This window comes from Hyperolius riggenbachi, chromosome 5 (assembly GCF_040937935.1).
Source record: "Hyperolius riggenbachi isolate aHypRig1 chromosome 5, aHypRig1.pri, whole genome shotgun sequence".
NCBI classification, from domain to species: Eukaryota; Metazoa; Chordata; class Amphibia; order Anura; family Hyperoliidae; genus Hyperolius; species Hyperolius riggenbachi.
The window spans coordinates 361,659,893-361,678,281 of NC_090650.1; the positions used below are offsets into that span (position 1 = coordinate 361,659,893).

Below are 18,389 nucleotides of genomic sequence, written 5' to 3' on the forward strand. Positions count from 1 at the left end.
GATTCGTTGCACTGAATCTTCTCCAGGTTGAATTTTATGTTATGTCAGAGATGCCTGGTTTTCCTTCAGTGATGAAAAGGCTCTCGTTTTGGCCACCGCTAGCGATAAGTGAAAATGCCAATATTCTTTTTGCACTCATTTTCAAAAAAAATGATGTTAAATTCAATTTTCTTGGGGCTCATCCTGGTCACACACCTTTGTCATCATGCTCACAGGTATTTGTCAACTGTTAGTCTATGCATTTGTCATCTGGGGTCTTACTGTTACTGCAGTTGTCATTTGGAGGCTCATGATTGTTGCATTTGTCATCCGAGCTTGTGATCACTGCATTTGTCATCTGGTAGCTCACCATTGCTGCATCTGTCACCTGGTGGCTCATGCTCGGTGCATTTGACATCTGAGGGCTCACAATCACTGCATTTGTCATCTGGGGGCTCACAGTTGCTGCATTTGACACCTGTGGGCTCATGTTTTATGCATTCATCATCTGAGGTCTCATGGTCACTGCATTTGTTATCTGGGGTTCACAGTTGCTGCATTTGTCACCTGGAGGCTCATGTTTGTTACATTTGTCATCCCAGGGCTCACAATTACTGCATTTGTCACCTGAGGGCTCATAGCTGCTGCACTTGCTTCTGATCGCATATAAAGTTAGATGGATAGATAGTAATATGAGCTTTAGGTGCAATTTTATGAAGAGTTTCCCTGAGATCTGAACTTTTTCTGAAGGGTTCCTTGAGCTGATGAGGGTTCAGGAAGGCCGGGCTAGAGGCTGTGGCACAACCCAGGGCACGTAGATCCACACAAGTTGTAGTTTCTGTTGACTGCATAAGCTGTACTTATCCTTTAACCTTTCTTTTACTGCATCAACAAGAATGTTACTGGTACAACTCGCAGCTTTGACAGTTAAAACAAATATCACGTGACTATCCCCCCGGGCTTCATCTCCGATGGATGTCATTCTAACACATTTTGAGAAAATCAATAAATATGGCAATTAAGTGAGTTATTACTGCAGTGAGGGAAAATCCATCAGGCTGACTCCAGCAGCATTGTGTACATCACTTATTCTCTTCCACACGCTGCTGCTGCTGCATGAGACTTGCCAAGAGCTGTCCATTCCGTGCACTTCACATTACTTAATGGGGGAGTGATGTAGGCTCGTGTAAAGAATGAACTCGGTAGATCTGGCGTCTCAAGAGAATCTGCCCATGCACTGCCATGCCAGACCCAATTACAATGCAGGAAAAGCAGAGACCCGTACCAGCGTGTTCTAGGCAATGGGGGATCTCTTGCATCATAATGAAAAAAGAGCAGTTATAGTCATCTAGAAAAGGTGGTTAAAACTGAAAGTGACTAAAATATAAATCCTAGTCGGCTTTCAACTTAGTTTAATGCTATTTATTGAATAAAAAAAAACCTTCTAAACCTTCTGGCCACAACAGAGCATTTAGCAGTATAACATTTTATAATATTTAAAGTAAAAATCTGGGAATATTCTTTCATAGTCTAGTCTTCTTTCATCTATGTGTGGGTTCCATCAGAAAAGGATCATCCAGAAGGCAATGCTAGGCAGTTGCCTAGGGCTGGGAGAAAGTCTAGGGGCCTAGTGGATGCTAGCCCCCACCAAATCTTACTAAGAAAAGCCAGGTGACCATCAGCAGCAGTCAAAAACTGCCTCATTTCATCATAATCCTTTTTTAATTATCTTACAATGAACCCGAGGTGAGAGTGAAATGGAGGCTGCCATATTTATATCCTTTTTAAACAATACCAGTTGTTTGCAGTCCTGTTGATCTTCTGACATCAGTAGTGTCTAAGTCACAACCCTGAAACAGGCATGTGGCTAATATAGTCAGACTTGAGTCAGAACACCTGATCTGCATACTTGTTTGGAGTCTATGGCTAAAAATATTAGAGACACAGGATGGGGGACAGTCAGGCAACTTGCATTGTTTAAAAGGAAAAAAAACACCGGTGGCCGTGCACAGACGCAGGAAAGCTGCTAGGAACTGCTGGAAGGTTAGAAGACGGCATTGGACACTTGATGAGTATTTTTTGCCCTCCAAAACCCCTTCAAAACTCCAAAATCATAGTCCCCATTAACCCCTCAGGGATGCGTTTACATACTCGCGTATAGGCCTAATTTTTTAGCATAAAAAATGTGCTGAAAATTTACCCCATCGGCTTATATGCGAGTCAGTGGAGCAAAACAGATGGTGAAGCAGGTTTTGTTAATGGCAGAGGAGTGTAAGGATTGTGCACTAGTGATCCTGCTCTTACATGCTGTGTCTGTGTCCTCCATTCCCTGCAACATGATGTGCAGAGTGCACTGCTCAAGACTGGCTTGTGGAGCAGAGCATGCAAGCAGAATGTCAGCGGTGCAATGATTGGGGATTCTTCCTGTGTGGCATTTACTGTCTCATATCTATGACTTCTTGAGACACAGTTGTATGATCCTGGGGAACATCTGGCTATGGGGAGGGGGGCTGACTTGTACTGGAGGAACATCTGGCTACTGTGGAGGGGGCTATATTGGGGAGTGGGCTTATATGTGAGTCAATAACTTTTCCCTGTTTTCTGAGGGAAAGTGGGCACCTTGGCTTATACACGTGTTGGCTTATATGCGAGTATATATGGTACTTGAGAAATCCGGTTGCTTGAGTTCCAGATAATGGGGACTTTGCTGTAGTTTAGAAGCATAATGCCCTATTGCAGTCTGAATAGCATAATGAAGCACAGCCCTCAGGATATCCTCCCATCAATCCGCCAGTCACAGATAGACCAGGCCTCTACCAAACCTGGAAACATCTAATGTATTTCTTTATTAGCAGTACACAGTAACTGAATATTAATGGACATGTCTAGGAGAACTCATTGAGAAGCATGTGATTTGTGTCATCATCTGATAGATTTGCAAAACTCTGATTTGCTGTTTACATTTTGCTTTAGCACATGATCATGGCTAGCAAATCACAAACTTACATATCTATCACCTGACCAAGCTGATCACATGCTTCTCCATGCGTTCTCCTAGACATGATTGACCATCACTATAAATCAGGGGTCTCAAACTCAATTTACCTGGGGGCCGCAGGAGGCAAAGTCAGGATGAGGCTGGGCCGCATAAGGTACTTCACAATCGCGGCGCATCGCCGCCGCTGCCTGCCCCTCTCACTCTTCCTTCACAGAGAGGGGCGGGGAAAGGCAGCGATCCGTGCGGCAATTGACGTCAGGAGGGGCAGAGCTGAAGCTGAAAGCTCTGCCCCTTCCAGGAAATGCCGGCGGATTGCCCCTCGGGCGATTTGGGGGCTCTGCAGCCCTTGTTTAGCGTCAGGGATGCGACGGATTACTTGGGAGCACTGAAGCGAACTATAAGGAAGCTTTTGCCAGCGAGGGCCACAAAATATTGTATCGAGGGCCGCAAATGGCCCGCGGGCCGCAAGTTTGAGACCCCTGCTATAAATGAACAAGGCACAGCGTTTCAGGCATGAGGCTCTCCCTCGGGTTAGCAATAAATGTTATAATCCCGAAGGTTTGGTAGAGCCCTGGTCTATTTTGTTTTTTTTTAACCCTTTAAATCACCATGTGACTGCCTATGTTTCCATCTAGTACATACATGTCAAACTCCGGCCCGCGGGCCAAATCTGACCCTCAGGGCCATAAAATTTGGCCCCAAAGTGGATTCCCCACTTTGCATTATATTTTGCCCACTCTAGACCACCAAGGAAGTTATATTGGAGATAAAGCCCTAGATTACATGTGTCGAACTCCAGGCCTGGGGGACCAGATCCATGCCAGTGTTTAGGATGGACTGAGAAAGAGAGGAATGTGTTCTACCTGATGGACCACACCTTTCCTGATTAAGACCCATCAATTAATTTGAGCTATATCAGAAATGTGTGAAGATCTTGGCCCTCATAGGACCGGTTTGACATACCTGCCCTAGATCATCAGGGAACTGTATAGGGGAGGGAAGAGGCATTAGACACCAAGGAACTGTATAAGGGAGTTAGGAGGGCCATTAGACACCAGTGAACCTTGACACAAGGGAGGGTAGCCACTAGACATTGAGGTAGGCCTTCGACTTGGCCTACATGTTCAATTTTGGCCCACTTTGTATTCCAGTTTGACCCCCCTGATCTAGCAAAAGACATGTCAGTCATAGCACTAGGGGTGGTTTTGCTTTTGATATTCTAAAAGGCAAATAATTAATATAACCGAAACAACTGAATTTAGAACACGCTGCACACATATTAACAAATCTTCTCTTAAAAACAAACAAGAATTAGCTGGGTCTTTATTGAGATCCGCAGTCAAGTGAAATAACCGCTTTGTGCGACTTTACGTCAATCAGCAAAGCACCTCAAACACAATAACAACAACATCATTTGAACCAAAATAATCACTTTCAGGTTTTAATGCTTATATCGGAAACTGCAACACTTCAGTAAATAAAAAAAATACACACTCAAAATACATCAGCTGTATGTGGCACAACCTTAGCAAAATGATTAAAATTGTGTCTATTGTTACATTTTGATATAGATAACTAAAATAACTGAGCAGTGCATACACTTTCTTTATTGTTTCACAATATCACTCAACAGGCAAAATCAGGGAGCTAAAATTCTCACATGCAATGTGTATGTAATCACGTCGTGTCGTCTGGTCGGCACAGGCGGGCTGTGCATGCTTCCCTGTCCCCGCTCCAGGTGCTGGAAGCGTTCTTCGTCTGTGCAGTACTACTGCGTGGTATGCCCTGGGCCAGAGGACTTTCTGGGGCAATTGGCAGAGGCTACAGCCAGCGGAGGATGGTGGTGGGGGAGCGACCAGTCTGGAGGGGGCTGGAGGAAGCCCCCGGTATGTAAAAATGTTTGATATCCCGCCGTCTCAGGTTCCCTTTCCATTGACCAACCCTACGTATAGACAGTGCTTGCTTCAACTAAGCTAATTGGAAAGTATTGAAGTCAGAGGATCAGCATAACAGCCAGGAAACTAGCATTCTTTTGTGTAGAAGGGGATCAGGAAGGCAGCTTTCATAGATCTTTAATGGTGGATATACGTTAGAAATGACTTCTACATTGAGTCTGTCTACTTTACATTACAATCTTGATGCATTGTGACAGCTATGCATTCGGTTCTTTCATTGCTTGCCTCTGTATTGCGTGCGGTATAATATATTCTGATGTATTTACTTAGTCATATTTCGTTTCCATTTGAAAATGATCCTGGCAATAGATTTGTCATTGTAACACAAGTGCCTAAATTGCAGCCTAGCAGGCAGCCAATGTACATAGACTAAAACGTAATGTTCCATCTCTTCCAGCTAAATAATTACTAATGATTAACAAAACTACGTAATATTTCTTTCCTTTCTTTATCTTGTACAAAAAAATATGATTTAAAGATTTCCTTGCTTCTATATGGATGAAATGCATTCACAATATTCATAATGGCAGCTGTCTCCATGCTCCAGAAATGTAGCCACCAATCAGAGCAGGTCTCCTTCTGCCAATGGCTGGTAATGCAGTACTTTAACCCTTTAATTGCCATTGACGAGATGAGTCGCGTCAAGACTGTGCCTGTTGTTGACAGCCATCTACAAAGGGTTAAAGCAAGAATATGGCAGCTTCAATCACCATAAGTTTGTTTAAGATAGAAAGTGCATCTCCCGGTTAGAGAGATGTGGGCAGCTCTATGTCAAATGTTTGGGGGCGGTCTGGGTGGCTCTCAAGCTGCCTGATCAACCAATGACTTGTGCAAAGTGCTGTCCTACCCTAAATCACTGCAGTTGCTGCCACTGCCCTTCTCCTCCCCACCAAGCTGGTTTACATATTAGCATGGCCAGAGCAGTGATCAGCATGGACATAATGAGAGGAGATGAGGAGATGCTCGCTCATCTCCATGTTCCACAGCCATGCACGATCCTTAAAGAGAAACTCCGACCAAGAATTGAACTTTATCCCAATCAGTAGCTGATACCCACTTTTACATGAGAAATATAATGATTTTCACAAACAGACCATCAGGGGGCGCTGTATGACTGATTTTGTGCTGAAACCCCTCCCACAAGAGGCTCTGGTACCGTACGGTACTCTGGGCAAACTGCCACAATGTAACAATGTTCACAGACAGGAAATGGCTGTTTACAGCTGTCTGTTAAAGCCAGAACAGCTAGAAACAGCTACATAATTTGCCCACAGTAACAATGTCACCATGTAATAAATGTCAGAATGTGAATCTGGGAGAGGAAAGATTTTACAATGAGCAAACACTGACTAAATCATGTATACATAATTATTGTAAAAATGAAGCACTTTTTTTATTACATTATTTTCACTGGAGTTCCTCTTTAAGTTTGATGGTAATGCAGTACCTTAACCCTTTAATTGTTATCAAGACTGTGCCTGTCATTGACAGACATATACGACGTACATGGCTGCGTCTAGGAACTCATGGAGAAACATGTGCTCCGTTTGGTCAGGTGATAGATAGATAGATAGATAGATAGATAGATAGATAGATAGATAGATAGATATGTAAGTCTCTGATTTGCTAGTTAGGATTAGGGCTACTCAAATCCGGATCCGGGAGAAACCCGGATAGTTGCTATCCGGATATCTCCCAGTAATCTTGTGTGGGCTGGGCGGGGGTCAAGCTTACCTGTCCGACGTCTTCTTCGTCCGTTTCTGGTGCCTCCCAGGATGCGGTCCATGTGCATCATGTGACTACAAACACTTCCTCCTTCAACCGTGAAGCAGGAAGTGTTTGTAGTCACGTGACCGTCGCATGGACCGCATCGTGGGAGGCGCCAGGGATGGACGAGGAAGACGTCAGACAGGTAAGCTTGACCCCACCGCCCAGCCCAGCCCACACAGGTTTACTGGGAGATATCCGGATAGCAACTATCCGGGTTTCTCCCGGATCCGGATTTGAGCAGCCCTAGTTAGGGTCATGTGCTAAAGCAGGAGGTTATCACTGAAAACCAGAGCTTTGCTTTGCAAATCTATCAAATTCCAGGTTTCCCCATGACTTCTCTAAGACATGACCATTATATATATATATATATATATATATATATATATATATATATATATATATATATATATATACTACTGCTCTATTAGTCCTCTATTTAGTGATATATATATGTATATATCAGTCTTTCAAACCTTCTTGGCAAACCTATGTAACAGATGAATTCCTCAGCTTGAGAATAGACTATGGGCTTGATTCACAAAGCGGTGCTAACCTACTTAGCACGTCTAAAGTCTTTAGATGCGCTAACCAGGGTGCTAAGTAGGTTGGCACCGGATTTCTCAATCAGATCGCGCGCTAAGTTTGAGCGCATAAAGTTTTACGCGCGCAAAGTTTTACGCGCGCTAAGTCCCATAGGCTTTAATGGGCACTTCGCGTGGTGCGCCCTGCGCTCTGTGCAGTACGCGCGTAAAGTTTTATGCGCATAAAGTTTTGCGCGCGTAAAGTTTTATGCGCGAAAAGCTTGTTTAGACGTGCTAAGGGGGTTTTCACAGGCGTGCTAACAGTTAGCACCGCTTTGTGAATCAAGCCCTATGTAGGTAGGCTCTCATACTACATGGAGGGTGGTAAAATTGGCCTTAGATCTTTCATATTCCAAAGACTCACGTGTGCACCCAGCACAAGTGTGTAATATTTACCTGCTTCAGCACTGCGTCAGGTCTCCTCTACTTCCTTGCTGTTGCTCGCTCCATGCTTGCATATTGCCGGCTTTCAATGAATGTCACATGATCGGGAGCCAGGCCTGCAGCTTACCTGCACAAAAATGCATACAACAATAGCTTTCCAAAAAGCAGTGCGCACACAGATACTAGGGGTCATGCTAAGATGTGTTCCCAATGTGAAACCGTGTGTGCTTGTAGTCCGCAAAAAGCTTGCATTGACAATAACGCATGTGCTTGTGGTCCGCAGAAACGTTGCATTGACAGGAACGCATGTATACACGTTTAACCACTTAAGGACCGCCCCCAGCCGATGGGCGGCGGCAAAGTCCGGGCCCAAACGACCGCAATACGCCCATCGGCGGGGGCGGCTGCGGGAGTGGTTATGCGGCGATCGCGTCATTCGTGACGCGATCAGCCGCCGGGGACTGGCTCCGCCCACCGCTCGTAGTAACCCGCCGGCCGTTCGGAAGCGCCGGCGGGTTACTAGCACCCGGATCGCCGCACTTACATTGTATAATAGGCTTTGTAATGTATACAAAGCCTATTATACTGGCTGCCTCCTGCCCTGGTGGTCCCAGTGTCCGAGGGACCACCAGGGCAGGCTGCAGCCACCCTAGTCTGCACCCAAGCACACTGATTTCCCTCCCCCTGCCCCCTGATCGCCCACAGCACCCCTCAGACCCCCCCCTGCCCACCCCCCAGACCACTGTTTGCACCCAGTCACCCCCCTAATCACCCATCAATCACTCCCTGTCACTATCTGTCAACGCTATTTTTTTTTTATCCCCCCCCTGCCCACTGCCCCCTCCTGATCACCCCCCCACCCCTCAGATTCTCCCCAGACCCCCCCCCCAGACCCCTCCCCCCGTGTACTGTATGCATCTATCCCCCCTGATCACCTGTCAATCACCTGTCAATCACCCGTCAATCACCAGTCAATCACCCCCTGTCTCTGCTACCCATCAATCAGCCCCTAACCTGCCCCTTGCGGGCAATCTGATCACCCACCCACACCAATAGATCGCCCGCAGATCCGTCATCAGATCACCTCCCAAATCCATTGTTTACATCTATTCTCTCCTCTAAACACCCACTAATTACCCATCAATCACCTATCAATCACCCCCTATCACCACCTGTCACTGTTACCCATCAGATTAGACCCTAATCTACCCCTTGTGGGCACCCAATCACCCGCCCACACGCTCAGATTGCCCTCAGACCCTACTTTATCAATTCGCCAGTGCAATATTTACATCTGTTATTCCCTGTAATAACCCACTGATCACCTGTCAATCACCTATCAATCACCCCCTGTCACTGCCACCCATCAATCACCCCCTGTCACTGCCACCCATCAATCACCCCCTGTCACTGCCACCCATCAATCAGCCCCTAACCTGCCCCTTGCGGGCAATCTGATCACCCACCCACACCAATAGATCGCCCGCAGATCCGACATCAGATCACCTCCCAAATCCATTGTTTACATCTATTCTCTCCTCTAAACACCCACTAATTACCCATCAATCACCTATCAATCACCCCCTATCACCACCTGTCACTGTTACCCATCAGATTAGACCCTAATCTACCCCTTGCGGGCACCCAATCACCCGCCCACACGCTCAGATTGCCCTCAGACCCCCCTTTATCAATTCGCCAGTGCAATATTTACATCTGTTATTCCCTGTAATAACCCACTGATCACCTGTCAATCACCTATCAATCACCCCCTGTCACTGCCACCCATCAATCACCCCCTGTCACTGCCACCCATCAATCAGCCCCTAACCTGCCCCTTGCGGGCAATCTGATCACCCACCCACACCAATAGATCGCCCGCAGATCCGACATCAGATCACCTCCCAAGTGCAGTGTTTACATCTCTTCTCTCCTCTAAACACCCACTAATTACCCATCAATCACCCCCTATCACCACCTGTCACGGTTACCCATCAGATTAGACCCTAATCTGCCCCTTGCGGGCACCCAATCACCCGCCCACACCTCAGAACGTCCTCAGACCCCAGCCCTGATCACCTCGCTAGTGCATTGCTTGCATCTATTTCCCCCCTCTAATCACACCTTGAGACACCCATCAATCACCTCCTGTCACCCCCTAGCACACCTACCCATCAGATCAGGCCCTAATTTGCCCCGTGTGGGCTCCTGATCACTCGGCCAAACCCTCAGGTCCCCCTCAGACCCCCTTCCGATCACCTCCCCAGTGCATTGATTGCATCTATTTTCCCCTCTAACCGCCCCCTGAGACACCCATCAATCACCTCCTGTCACCCCCTAGCACTCCTATCCATCAGATCAGGCCCAAAACATCCTGTCATCTAAGAGGCCACCCTGCTTATGACCGGTTCCACAAAATTTGCCCCCTCATAGACCACCTGTCATCAAAATTTGCAGATGCTTATACCCCTGATCAGTCATTTTGAGAAATTTGGTTTCCAGACTACTCACAGTTTTGGGCCCGTAAAATGCCAGGGCAGTATAGGAACCCCACAAGTGACCCCATTTTAGAAAGAAGACACCCCAAGGTATTCTGTTAGGTGTATGATGAGTTCATAGAAGATTTTATTTTTTGTCACAAGTTAGCGGAAATTGATATGTATTGGGTTTTTTTTTGTCATTTTCCGCTAACTTGTGACAAAAAAAAAATCTTCTATGAACTCACCATACTCCTAACAGAATACCTTGGGGTGTCTTCTTTCTAAAATGGGGTCACTTGTGGGGTTCCTATACTGCCCTGGCATTTAAGCCGTGAGCAGTAGTCTAGAATCCAAAGGCCTCAAAATGACCTGTGAATAGGACGTTAGGCCCCTTAGCGCACCTAGGTTGCAAAAAAGTGTCACACATGTGGTATCGCCGTACTCAGAAGAAGTAGTATATTGTGTTTTGGGGTGTATTTTTACACATACCCATGCTGGGTGGGAGAAATCTCTCTGTAAAAGGACAATTGTGTGTAAAAAAAAATCAAACAATTGTCATTTACAGAGATATTTCTCCCACCCAGCATGGGTATGTGTAAAAATACACCCCAAAACACATTATACTACTTCTCCTGAGTACGGCGGTACCACATGTGTGGCACTTTTTTGCACCCTAAGTGCGCTAAGAGGCCCAAAGTCCAATGAGTACCTTTAGGATTTCACAGGTCATTTTGCGACATTTGGTTTCAAGACTACTCCTCACGGTTTAGGGCCCCTAAAATGCCAGGGCAGTATAGGAACCCCACAAATGACCCCATTTTAGAAAGAAGACACCCCAAGGTATTCCGTTAGGAGTATGGTGAGTTCATAGAAGATTTTATTTTTTGTCACAAGTTAGCGGAAAATGACACTTTGTGAAAAAAAACAATTAAAATCAATTTCCGCTAACTTGTGACAAAAAAATAAAATCTTCTATGAACTCACCATCCTCCTAACTGAATACCTTGGGCTGTCTTCTTTCTAAAATGGGGTAATTTGTGGGGTTCCTATACTGTCCTGGCATTTTAGGGGCCCTAAACCGTGAGGAGTAGTCTTGAAACGAAATTTCTCAAAATGACCTGTGAAATCCTAAAGGTACTCATTGAACTTTGGGCCCCTTAGCGCAGTTAGGGTGCAAAAAAGTGCCACACATGTGGTATCGCCGTACTCAGGAGAAGTAGTATAATGTGTTTTGGGGTGTATTTTTCCACATACCCATGCTGAGTGGCAGAAATATCTCTATAAATAGACAATTGTGTGTAAAAAAAATAAAACAATTGTCATTTATGGAGATATTTCTCCCACCCAGCATGGGTATGTGTAAAAATACACCCCAAAACACATTATACTACTTCTCCTGAGTACGGCAATACCACATGTGTGGCACTTTTTTGCAGCCTAACTGCGCTAAGGGGCCAAAAGTCCAATGAGCATCTTTAGGCTTTACAGGGGTGCTTACAATTAGGCACCCCCCAAAATGCCAGGACAGTGAACACACCCCACAAATGACCCCATTTTGGAAAGTAGACACTTCAAGGTATTCAGAGAGGAGCATAGTGAGTCCGTGGCAGATTTCATTTTTTTTTGTTGCAAGTTAGAAGAAATGGAAACTTTTTTTTTTCTTTTTTTTGTCAGAAAGTGTCATTTTCCGCTAACTTGTGACAAAAAATAAAATCTTCTATGAACTCACCATGCCTCTCACTGAATACTTTGGGATGTCTTCTTTCCAAAATGGGGTCATTTGGGGGGTATTTGTACTATCCTGGAATTTTAGCCCCTCATGAAACCTGACAGGTGCGCAGAAAAGTCAGAGATGCTTGAAAATGGGAAAATTCACTTTTGGCACCATAGTTTGTAAACGCTATAACTTTTACCCAAACCAATAAATATACACTGAATGGGTTTTTTTTTTATCAAAAACATGTTTGTCCACATTTTTCGCGCTGCATGTATACAGAAATTTTACTTTATTTGAAAAATGTCAGCACAGAAAGTTAAAAAAATCATTTTTTGCCAAAATTCATGTCTTTTTTGATGAATATAATAAAAAGTAAAAATGGCAGGAGCAATCAAATAGCATCAAAAGAAAGCTTTATTAGTGACAAGAAAAGGAGGTAAAATTCATTTAGGTGGTAGGTTGTATGACCGAGCAATAAACCGTGAAAGCTGCAGTGGTCTGAATGGAAAAAAAGTGCCTGGTCCTTAAGGGGTAGAAAGACTGTGGTCCTGAAGTGGTTAAAGTGAACAAGCCTATATTCCCGCCGATGTATTGCTCTAAAGGGATTGCCTTTTCCTCCAAAATAGCAGAGTTTCACTTTTAATGCCTACTTTATCTCAGATATTATGTTGCCTCACTAAAAGCCTATGAAAAATCATGTGGTATGTGTGTGCAAACGTTTGTGCAGAAATATCCCCATAAGCATGAAGTTGGGTAAAATTCATTTTATCCAGTACTGCCAAATGATTCGGAACAGCTTTTCAGCTGCCAGCGAAATCTTTCCCATGCATGACTTCAGGACTAAATTTAATAACTTAATTGTTATTGCACAGCCAAACAGTGATTCATGCAATAAAAGCACTGTTGGGCTTGGATTTGTTTATTTTCCTTGTTAACTGCAAAAAACAACAAAAAAAAGTCTGGGCTGTATATATAATGCTTCTCTCACACTACATCCGCCGTGTCCCAGCTCAGCGGATGATATAATCACATCACAACGACATATTTCAATGGGGGCTTTTACACTGTTACTTTTGCAGTGTTGAGCAATGATTTCTAAGGAATAATGCACGGCATGCAGCGCATTACCAGCAGGGACAGATTTGGACATTTTACCGCCCAAGGCCAACTCTCAACTACCCTGCCCCATCCTGTGCGCTTCCCCTGTCCTGTTTGCTCCCTAGTCCTGTGAAGTCTTCTTGTGCTCACCCCACCCTGTGTACTTCCCTGGTCCTGTGCCCCCCCCATACTGTGCAGTACTTGTGGGGAGCACAGCACAGAATGGGGAAGCAAAGGATCAGTACTCCACAGCTCGCCCCTGTAGAAACAGGGTGGCCTTGGACTGGGTTACTGTGTGGTTACTGCTGTGGTTTACATGTTTGGCAATTAAACTGCCTTAGTGTGCCAGCTCGCTGCCCACCCCTTGCTTCCTTGTTCTCTAGACCATGGCCTATGTGGCCTTGCCTCAAATCTGGCTATGATTACCACAGGACGGGGTGTGCAAAGCAAGCATAATCTATGTACAGTATAATGCACTTTGCGGGTTGCATTGCAGTGTTATCTCACCAAGACTTTTGTTCACACTTTATGCCTATGTAGAAGTGACCTTTCGTGCTTGCGAAACATGCGTCAGGCTGCATTCAATTATATTACCATGCTGTGTTGTTTAATTTTACCTACCTGTCTGCTTTTATTTTATACTTGCTGTATTAAAGGTAATGTTTTATTGTTCGTTACTATATGCATTGTAAACCCTCATTTGTGGTGCATCAGTGGTTATTTCTAGAGGTGAACAAGACGGCTTGTTAGCTTGCTGTATACCTTTACTTTTTCATCTAACACCCTATACTTTTCAACACAGGGTGGTTCCACATGATGGGGTGCATGGGATGACACTTGGCGAACCCTTGAAAAGTAACAATGCAAGTAGACACAGGAACTCTATGGTGGGCTTTCTATCCTCTACGCCTGCAGTGATAACAGAGTAAGCACATAACCACTCTCTCTGCAGACAGTGTATAGATGATGGCCCCCAAAGTTTCCAGGCGCCACTTAAACCCAAATTGTCAAGTTTAGCCTCTAAAGCAGGGATGTCAAACTGGTCCTGCGAGGGCTGAGGTCCTCACACATTTTTGACACAGCTCAAATTAATTGATGGGTCTGAATCAGGAAAGGTGTGGTCCATCAGGTAGAAAGCATTCCTCTTTCTCAGTCCATCCTAAACACTGGCATGGATCTGGCCCTCCAGGCCTGGAGTTCGACACCTGTACTCTAAGGCCAGGTAGTTAGCCCAACTACCTTCACCTTTAGCTGGATTCCCACCAGATTTTAGGGGGCTGTCCGTGTCACATGACGCAATTTGTGTAACTTGCAGTAATCTTTACATGTGCTATTAGGTTAAAGGATCAATAATCCAGGAAGGTGCAGTATTCTTGTATGAATTGATGCACATGCTGCTTCCACAGCTTTATAAACTGTTTATGAATCAGGCTCCCTTTGTGGAAGGTGGCAGTGACCCTGTAAAGCATTGTAAAACAAAAAAACAAGACATTTCCAACATCACCCATTCTGGGCAATTGCGGCCCTTTTGTTTTGTTTATTTGTGTGTTTTTGTTTGTTTTTGTTTTGTATGTTTTGTTTGTTTTGTTTTTTGCATCTTTTAGTTAGGAAAAATATTGTAAGTTTTAGTTGACATCAGTCTACTTCATTTCTTTTTTCAGGGAAAGCAGAGGCAAAACAAATATGTTGAAGAGTATGAATTGGTGGGGAAGCATTTACTGGGCAGAAGACAGCAGACTCCTTGGAGCCTGCACAATAGCTCTAAGTGCTTAGACTAGCAGAAGTGTGTACACAAAGTTTAAGATGCAGCCCCCGGTGATCGAGGACAAAACAGATCAGCATGATGTCATATTCCAGTGAGTTTACATGGATTCATATTTTGACAGGTAGAGCTGTATTTTTGCAGAAATTCACCAACGTCTCAGCACAGGACTGTGGTGGACAACACCCATTTATTCCTACACAGCCATGTCGTAACGATCACGGTGATCATAATTGGCTGTACATAGAAGCTAATGGAAGACCATGTAGTTGCAAAAATTGTAAAGACCTTGAGATAAATTTAATAGGATTTAAAGAGGAACTATAGTCAACATAATGAATACAATTGCTTGTTTTTATTTTTTAAATATTCATTTAGAAATGATTTTGTCAGTGTTTGCCCTTTGTAAAATATTTCCTCCCCCTGATTTACCTTCTGAAATATATCACAGGCAGCAACATCTTTAATACTGGCATGTGCTCTCTGCGGAATGTTCGATTACTTACTGGTAGTTCTAAAACCAGTAAAAAAAAATCTCTGGTCTCCCTGAATGCTTGGAGGGGGGGGGGGGATTCTTCTGCATAATGAACAGCCTAAGCTCAGCCTCAATAGGAGGGTAGGGCTACATGATACCAATATACATTAATATTTAGCTATAGGAAATGTTGATGTTAAAACCAGGATATTTAACTTAAAATCGGGTATCCTGAATAATTTACTGCATTTTGTGGTTTCTCTTTAAGGTGACTGTACACTTTTTTATAATTTTTTTAATTTATATCTTGTAAATTCCATTTTCTATTTTTTTGATTGATTACAAATCTAATCAATCCACTATACAGTATTACATTTTTTTAGGAGTAGATCATAATTTTTTCAACCACAGCTGATACGTAATTATTGTAAAATTTGAGAAAATCAATAAAATCCTACCGAAAAAAAAATCCATTCAAATTTTCTATACAATTGATCATTTTTATAAAAAAAAAAAAAAGAGGAAAACTTGACTGTTTTATTTGAATCTTGTTTGACAGCCTTAACAAATACTCACATCTGCACAAATGAACTGTAAATGTATTGCCAAATTCTCGTAAACAATAGGCCTGATATCAACAAACTTTTAATTACATTACCCGATATGTGGGATGGAAGGACAGCTACAGGAGATACTAACTGACATACTACCCATAAGGTGGCCATACACTGGTCGATTTGCCAGAATCTGATCAGAGAGGGATCGTATGGCTGTTTTACTGCAAACAGATTGTGAATCGATTTCAGCATGAAACCGATCACAATCTGTGGTGGTGCTACCGCTGCCTCCCCCCCCCCCCCCCCCCCCACTGCATACATTACCTGCTCCAGCCGGCACGAGTCCCCGCTGTCACCGATGTCTTCTTCTCCGCTGGGTTCCGCTTTCATTTCCGGCTGTCTTCACTTCTTTCTGTCCGGGGAAGTTTAAACAGTAGAGGGCGCTCTACTGTTTAAACTTTCTGCCGGGACAGGAAGTGAAGCCAGCCAGACCGGAACGCGGAACCCAGCGGAGAAGAAGACATCGGTGACAGCAGGGACTTGCGCCGGCTGAAGCAGGTAATGTATTGCCGCTGTATTGCGTCAGTCGTCGGGCATTTGAACGCCGCTATCGACGCACTCCCGACCCGCCGGCGATTGAGATAAATCTTCCGCATGGACGACTCGACGGGAATGATTGATTTCAGACGGAAATCAATTGTTTGTGTTTCCGCAACGATTTCACAGCAGATTCGATCACAGTGATCGAATCTGCTGTATATCGGCGGGAAAATCGTTAGGTGTATGGGCCCTTATATTAACCAATCTAGTTGTTATATAGTCAGTGTGTTTTAGAGCTCTATGGGCTTGATTCACTAATTGGCGCTAAGTGATAGCGCCAGAGTAAACAGCCACTTAGTGCCTGAAAAGTAGCTTTGCGGGCACTAATAGCCGGTAATAGTGCGCAGTGCGCCGCTTCGGGGGCACCCGATGCACCGTTTTCGTCGCACCGTGTGCAACATTTACAGGGCAGCGGGTGCGACGTTCGTCTGCCCTGGGTTGTGCGCGATGTATAGGCGCAAACTACTTAACTCTGTGGTTTGCGCCCATTATGTCTTTAGGCTCACTAACTGGCTTAGCGCCAGTTAGTGAATCAAGCTGTATGTGTTATATCAGTTCTTTTCCTGTGGATAAGAAATGTAACCTCCTTTTAAAGTGTTTTATTGTTCCACTATCTCCAGGTTCCTCTGTGTTATTCAGCACCTGCCACACTCTATCACAGAATGTCACCACAACCAGTCATTCCATTTTTGGTAGATGTAGAGTACAACCGAAATGCAATACATTGAAAATAAAAGACTGAGAGAGGACTGTTAACATTTACCTCAAAGCTCTACAAGTGTTAACATATTCCCAATGGCAAGTAAAAATCTGTGAGTATATTCAACAGCCTTTCACCCACCAACCGTATCTTACATACTTCACTAGTATCCAGATATCTCCTTTTAATATTTCTTCAGGCCTCTTTTCCATGGGCAGCTGAAGATGGTGAATTCAAGGCCTGTCAGCTGCTCCCGTTCACTGGCCAGGCGCTTGCTAGAACTCAGCATGGGTAATAGACAGACGCCCCCCAGCCCCTCCCCCATGGAGTTGCACCTAAGCATGACCATGAGATTTTTTTTTTACCAAACTGTAACATTTGCCGTACTACCAAATGCTGCCACATGAAACTGCAGCCAAATGATGCGTGTGGCCGGCAGGCGGGAGGCTGAACTGCCGGACAAATGAGCAGTTCACCCGACCGTGGAAAAGGCAAACAACACAGCATCTGGCAGTTGGGTCATGTGTTGCATGTATGTCTACCATCTGTACTTTGTCCCACCAGTCATTACACCACTGAGGAAGTGAGCTTTGGCACAAAGGGCAACAGTTGGCCTGAAATGGCTAAACTATATCAGTTGGATTATTAGATGCAGACTGAGTCGCTGTGAAGATTGACACATTAGGTTCTCCTGCAATTTCATATACAGTAAAACCTTGGATTACAAGTAACTTGGTTTAAGAGCACTTTGCAAGACCAACAAACATATTTAGCATTCATATAGAACCGCAGAATGTATTCATTTAATGTCATCCCAACTGAGACAATGGTTCTTCTCCCTTTGACGCTGCAGGATTGTACTTAATCCAGGTGTAGGGACCGTCCATTTTATTTGTGGATTTTATTGAAACCTTTACATTGAAATTAATGTGATTTATATTAAACGTGATGTTTGCAAGATTTGTTTCAGTGGTGCCAGTCATAATTGTATAGGAATTTTGCTTTTACATATTCACATATTGGTCCGTTTCATGAAATGGACCACAGTGAACAGACATGTCCATGGGGCCTATGTTGAGATCAGGATTCATTTAGTCATATTTAAATATGTCTTCTCTCCTGTGTCTCTTGTAGAGATGGAATGCAAAGTTTTGACCTGCACAATGTTTACAGACACAGAATGGAAGTTGGGCATGTCATAATAGCAATGCATTTATGACACGTCCGATGCACGCACACAGGTGAACAGGGGTTCCATGCTGTGGATGGTGACAACGTATCCTTGAAACCATCATAGGGGGATCCCAGCATTTAGCTGTGCTAGTGTGGTTTT

At 44.3% G+C, this 18,389-nt stretch overlaps 1 protein-coding gene and 1 long non-coding RNA gene across 2 annotated transcripts in view; both read left to right on the forward strand.

Annotated features, from left to right (window-relative positions):
• Positions 1–17,067, forward strand: part of LOC137518978 (uncharacterized) — a 102,803-nt gene extending 85,736 nt beyond the window's left edge. Inside the window, exons 2-3 of the long non-coding RNA XR_011020940.1 lie at positions 14,624–14,818; positions 16,977–17,067. This is a non-coding gene — a long non-coding RNA (uncharacterized lncRNA). The remainder of the gene's footprint in view (positions 1–14,623; positions 14,819–16,976) is intronic.
• The window catches only part of KCNB2 (potassium voltage-gated channel subfamily B member 2), a 396,347-nt gene that overhangs the window by 228,198 nt on the left and 149,760 nt on the right, over positions 1–18,389 (forward strand). The gene's annotated exons all lie outside the window — the stretch shown is intronic.